The sequence below is a fragment of the Rhododendron vialii genome, chromosome 1a (assembly GCF_030253575.1).
Source record: "Rhododendron vialii isolate Sample 1 chromosome 1a, ASM3025357v1".
NCBI lineage: Eukaryota > Viridiplantae > Streptophyta > Magnoliopsida > Ericales > Ericaceae > Rhododendron > Rhododendron vialii.
In genome coordinates, this window is record NC_080557.1 from 32,432,671 (window position 1) to 32,439,454 (window position 6,784).

At 36.0% G+C, this 6,784-nt stretch overlaps 1 long non-coding RNA gene across 1 annotated transcript; it reads right to left on the reverse strand.

The window, feature by feature from the left end:
- Window positions 1–418: 418 nt before the first annotated feature.
- Window positions 419–5,115, reverse strand: LOC131325609 (uncharacterized). The gene is made up of 3 exons (XR_009199756.1): window positions 3,220–5,115; window positions 3,066–3,142; window positions 419–635 (listed from the first exon to the last, which is right to left on the reverse strand). It is a non-coding gene; the product is annotated as an uncharacterized LOC131325609 (long non-coding RNA).
- Window positions 5,116–6,784: the final 1,669 nt, after the last annotated feature.

Consider the following 6,784-nt stretch of genomic DNA (forward strand, 5'->3'; position numbering starts at 1 on the left):
CTCAAAAATTTGAATGGCATTTCATAGCAAGCTCATACATATTTACTCATAGAAACTGAAGGACACAATTTATTACTCATTCCTTAGCAATATGTTCAAAGCATTACATCTCCGAAATAACAAAAGTTGATCTAGCATCAAGAACTATGCTAAACTTATATACAAGAATATCAGTACGAGAACAAGTATCATAGGAATGGCAGGCTTCGAAGTTCCAACAAGCACTGGCAAGATTGTATCTACATCTCCGACAAAAGTCACGAACCATCAATTTCTCTTTCAAGCCACAAACCTACATAGAGCGGAAGACAACATCAATAGAAATTGAAATTACAAATAGCCAACCAAATATCAATATGAATTGAACACTAGAACACCAAGACAAAGGAACATCCAGCTAAAAATGAGAGTCCATAAAAGACAGCCAAAACAAAAGTAACTCCAGGAGGTAAGTAAGCTGATGAACTTGATGTTCATATACCTTTATTTTGGGAAAGTGATTACTCCACGAACCGATGCACGTCGATATCCTATCAACTTTTTCAGAATCCTCGATTCTTCAGCAATGTCCATTGACTTCAGCTTGATTCTCATGCTTGCAGCTTTGGAGATTTGGCAAACAGAAGCTTAATGAACTGCATTTCAGCCATTGTGTCAGACACCTCTTCCATCACCGCAAAGAAAAGCTTATTTAAGGAGACATCTGACAAGACTTGCAAGTCAAAAAGTTCTACAACAGGATCAATAGCCACAGTTGCACCGTGACTTGACGGTATTAGGCTACATGCAGCTTTAGCCTTTTTCCCTCATTTGAAGGGTATTTTACTTCTTCTTTTTTTGACTAATCTAGACTTTGAGGCTCTTCAAAGTTCATCCATTTTCTGTAAAACACTTTCTCTCAGCAATTCTTCATCAAGCTGGAATCTTAGCTGAAAAAACATGTAGTTCTATCATTTTTAGTGAACGGCTAAAAAGAATTATATACTTAGCAAACAAGGGCAGAAGAAACAAATTCCTAGATGGACATTTATTCAATGGTTAGCCATCCTAGGAAGACTATCAAGCCACACGATACCTCTTTACTAGGAGCCATGGTGCACCTATATTTCACATAAAAGAATAAATTAGTTTGTAGATCACAAAAAAATGAAAGATGGTTTTCATTTCAATTTTCCAACAGTAGTAGACCCCCCAGGAGTGATAGAAGTGGTATATTCATAGAAGATGTCTTGTTCAAAAGCAATGTCACTAGAGTAAAGTTTGGCTCAAGCAACAATAACCAAAGAAACTTGAGTTTAAATAATAATCATCTAGTTATTTCAAATCATACCAAATTACCAATGCCACTGTCAATAGTACTTGAAGTGATGTTGGGACATAGATCAAGGAGTAGCTTTGATAGAGTTTCTGAGAACACATTTCAGATAATACCAATGCCACTGTCACTGATTGTAGACCTGAAACGCAATGTGGTACTGGAATCACAACGTTGAAGAGAAACTTAAGCAACAAGCAATATTCCTAACAAAATGAGCCTTTTTCTTAAGTCCTGCATATGCTGTATACGTTCCCCACCTTCCATTTATGGATGTGTCAATATTTCATATAGTGCTCAAGTCTTGAAGATGCTATAAAATAGTGGAACCTCACAGACTTAACAATACCAGCCAGGTTTTCGATTTCCATTTTTTGTCTCTAGACTTGAATGTAATTGGAACTAAAATAAGACTTAGATCTAACAGGTTGAAGCAATTTGCAGCAACAGATGCATCAGGGATCTCTGATCCAAGCAAAGAGAAAGCATTCACAACCCTCTGAACATTGAAGAAATAACACAACTCTCAACCAAGTAAAACACATGGTGCTCTTGCACTTACAGGCAGCACCCATCAAAGAACAAAAACAAGCATCAATTGCATAATAAAAGCATTTAACAAATCTCAAATTTGAAGCGGTAAGAGCAAGCACATCATCATGAGAAAGTCGAGCTGATGCAATGTGTGTATTTTGTAGCCGTGGGCAGCTCCTACCCAGACCATCCACCATGGCAGTAAGATAAGTGCTATCATTTTCTTGACAAGAAAAATCCAAAGAAATCTCCTTCAATTTGGGACAGTTGAAAACCTACAAATCAGAACAATGGATGGGATTAATTAATCTAGTGCACTACATAATAGGAGTGCAGGCATATCAAAAGCAAAATCATAAACACACCATGCAGGGCATAATAGAACTATCTTAGAAAGACAGTGAAGGTCTGAAAGCCAAAGTGTAGAAATACTTGATGAACAAAGATTGAAAACCCCAAGGTTAGAACAACCTTCCATCTTAAGGCTATTAAAACATCTTTTCCCAGCAATAAAATGACAAAGTTCATCCCTGCATTAAGCCCGTTAGGCTAATCCAATTTATTTTGAGATAATTCAAAATGTGTCGAAACCACCTCGGTTAATCGCTTACCAAAACTTTTGAAGCCAGCACCTTGGAAGGGCCCTCTCTTTGCAAGTGTGTTTACAGCTATCTTTGCAGCAGCATGTTCTGCCAGCCTCAACATAGAGCAGAATGTAGGGTTCTCAAAAGTCTCTCCATTGAAATTGACAATAGCTTAAAATTGGGGGGCATGATCCGGACCTTTGCAGACACATGAATAAGATGCTAGATTCAAGCAGCTTCTTCGAGCCAATTCTCTTGTAGTTGGTTTTTATACATGTCTATATCTGATGTGCTACTATAAATTAGTCTATCAACTTGTTTTGTTCTCTTTCTCTTGATAAACAGATCGACAATGAGGGATTTTTGGATCAATCGAGTAAAGAAGATTTTGATCGACACTGAGACGATTCAGACCAGTGGAGTAATGTTATTCATGGAAGAGAGAAGCTTCAACACGGTTGAGTGAGGTTATGTCAAGAAGAGAGAAGCATTGACACTATCGGGTTCCCATTGATTTGAGGTTATGCCTAGAAGAGATATACAGGTTTCTTCTAATGGCCTTAAGTAATCACAAAGTAGCATAAGATTGTTACTCCCATATGCATACCAAAAGACTAAGCAAAGTTACTGACCTCACACCAATTATTGCAATTGCAGCCACAACACTTGACCAATCCTAGCAACTTCGAGGGGTTGTAACTGAACAACACTACAAGAAATAGTTAATAGTTAGCAATTACTAGTTATGGAGTAACAAATAGTCTAAGAAGTTTTGTAAAATTTCACCTCAAAATCAAGGTCATATCTTCTGAACAAATGCCAAACCAACCTGAATCTACACATCTTGCGGTTATTTACTTGTATTCAGGAGTAGTGATATGGAGAAGAAAGTGCAGAACAAATTAGCTACTTAATAATAATGTAACCAGGTATACAACATTCAAAAGGACTTTCAGCACAAGCTACGTAGCCTTTGTGACAAGAAAACATAGCTTGAAAAAAAGAAAGAAAGAGACATAAGCAAGATAGCCATATTTTCGGCGCTTCTTTTCTGAGTTATTTTTGCCAAGTAAACTCATTAAAGAGGAAAATGATGTCTATGAGGACCTCCTAATCAAAAGAAAAATGAATGGGAGAGGAGGGATATAACACTTGAATTCCAATATGTAAAAATTGGGCCAAAGGAGGGGTTTGCCAAAAAAAAAAAAAAAATGTGAAAACCACCCAATTTCTCCAACATCAAACAATTTCAACTCTATGCAAGAAAATACATGTAGGGGAAAAAGAAGAGGGAAGAAAATCAGAACCTAATCAAAAGCCATTGTGTCCGGCAGATTTATATGATCACAAGGGCATTTTTTCGTGAGGTTAATCCTCTTTTTGAAAGCTATATTTATGCTTTTCTCTGTCCCCTATGCTACAACCATTTTTATAGGTATGCTCAGTTCTTTAGGAGCAATTGAACTCTAATTGATCATTCCAGATGGGACAATCAAATACTATCTTCCTAAATCTTTTGAAACATCAAAGCTACTACTAGGAAGATAACCAATCAAGTTTTTGTAATCAGGATATGTGAGGCTTTTTGTCAAACACCTTCTAGCCCTAGAAAACAAATATTCACAATATTTGACCACATCTGAGAAATTTACCAAGTAAATAATTTACGGAGTTATTTTCTGACAATGGTTTCATAAGTTGTGTCCCTTGTCATCAGAACTTTATTTCACAGAGATAAGACAATGTTAGAAGAACCAATAATATGAAACAAAAGGTACACGCTGATTAAGCAAACTAAAAACTCATAGTAGCTCTCTTTTCTTTATGTTTGAATGTCAAAAATAGTTCATTTACACATTTCATCGAACAATTGTAAGGCATAGAGAAGTGAGTGGTTGATTTTAAGAGTACTCTAGAAATCTTTGCCCATTGATATCAATTGTAGATGGATAGACGACAAACAAAAGACAGAAAGCTTTGTGTGTGTGTTGCTAGTGTCAAGAGAACCTAGGTAAGATTCCACCTTCCCTCGTGCATAACGACATCAACATCAACCTATATGACTCAATCGACATTCCCAATTTTCTAGGCCATGATATTTATGCAATTTACACATGGGATTTAGGATTAAGAAAGAGAATCGAAAAAAATTTAGAATCAAACCTTAACCAAAGAATGGTCTAGTCACGGGATAGTGACCAACGAAGATCGGCAGAGAGAACGTGAAAAACAGCCATGATCGGTGACAGCAGGAGCAGCTAGCGTGCAGAAGCAACAAGAGCTGGCATTGCGTATTGGTCGTCAACAGTAGGTGAAAGAGAAAGACCAGAGAGAGCTTGGCTGTTGTGATATATCATGGCTATTTTCAAGAGGGAAGAGGGAAAAAGAAACTGCAAAATTATAAGCGGGGCTTTTGATCGAAACCCAATTTCTAGGGTTTCAACGCCGAAGAAGCAGATGAACCATATTTGCGCCTCTGATTTAGGAGGAAAAATGAAATTTTCAGAAGGGGGTGCAATTTAGGGCGCCAAATAAAGTAAGAACGCTATTGTATACTTCTATGAACGCTATAGTATTTTAGGGGCAAGATTTTCCTCTGCTTCTCATCACAGAACGCTGTAATTGGTTCCTTTTCATAGCATTCCTAAAAAAAATGCTATTAGATAATGCTATAAAAGGTCATATTTGTTGTAGTGATAACTTGTGAAAAATCATACACCTTTTAATATTTATACTATACTAACCGATTTCTACTAACGGTTTATGAAAACCGATGCTATAGACCAGTTTATAGTAACGGTTATTGAAAACCGTTGCTAAAGGTTAGTTTTTAGCAACGGTTAATGAAAACCGTTGCTATAGTGTTGTAATTTACTAACGGTCACATGAAAACCGTTGCTATAGTCCTGTTTCTAGTAACGTTTTGTAAACCGTTACTATACACCATCTATACCAACGGTTTTTTTAACCGTTGCTAAAAAACCGTTGGGAGATCCTAAATTTCTTGTAGTGAAAGGCACATTGAAATGTAACATAGTCAATTTAAATAAATTATATGCTCTACGCGATAATTATAAGGGAAAGTCTACAATACACACCCCTTAAAACGGTGTACCATATCCACCTATTTTGTGGTCCATTCATAACATTTTAGAGTGTTTCGTAACTTTTGTTTAAGAATTCATAACTTTTTAGTAGTACAATTCGTAACATTTTCATTATAATTCATAACATTTTGGTGTATCTCATAACCTTTGTACGATTCGTAACTTTTTAGCAATACGATTCATAACATTTTCTCTATAATTCATAACATTTTGGGAGGTGCATATGATACACACCCAAATAAGGGGTGTGTATTGTAGTCTTTCCCAAATTTTTGTAATTACCACAAAACGTCAGTTATCATTTTGATGTATATATTTTCCTATTCTGTTATAAAGGGCAATATTTACGAATTGGAGGATGGTGCTATGCAGTGGTGTGCGCAGCACCGGTGCTGCGCGCCTCCGAACAGTCGGATCGTACATCTGACGGCTCAGATGTTATCTCGGCAGTGAACGGCTCTCGATCGTTGGTTGCCGAGATAAGATCTGAGCCGTCGGATACACGATCCGATAGCTCGGAGGCACTGCACAGCACCAACCCAAAGTCTAATATTTTCATAGATACATTGCCTAAGAAGTGAAGGTAGAGAGGTATATATTTATTAGAAGAATATTTTCTGTATCTTTTAAAAAATAAACGATCTGATAGCTACAAAGTTCATAGGAAATGATCTAACGGTTGTAGAGCTTGCTTTCATTTTTATGTGTAGATATTTTTAACAGAAACTGCTCTATTTTATAATATAGATAGGGAAAGTCTACAATACACTCTCCTTAAAAGGGTGTACTATATGCACCTATTTTATGGTTCATTTAAAACATTTTAGCGTGTTCCGTAACTTTTGTTCTAAAATTCATAACTTTTCAGAAGTACAATTCGTAACATTTTCATTATGATTCATAACATTTTGGTGTATCTCGTAATCTTTATACGATTCGTAACTTTTTAGCAATACGATTCGTAACATTTTTTTTTATAATCATAACATTTTGGGGGTGCATATGATACACATCCAAATAAATGATATGTATTATAGTCTTTCCCATAGATATATATATATATATATAGTCCCATATGGGAAGTGCTACAATACACACCCCTTATTTGGGCGTGTATCATATGCACCTTCATTGAAATATACTAAAATGTTATGATTCCCAAAATGTTATGAATGTATTACTCAAAAGTTACGAATCATATGATGAAAAGTTACGAATTTTTAGTATAAAAGTTACGATACGAA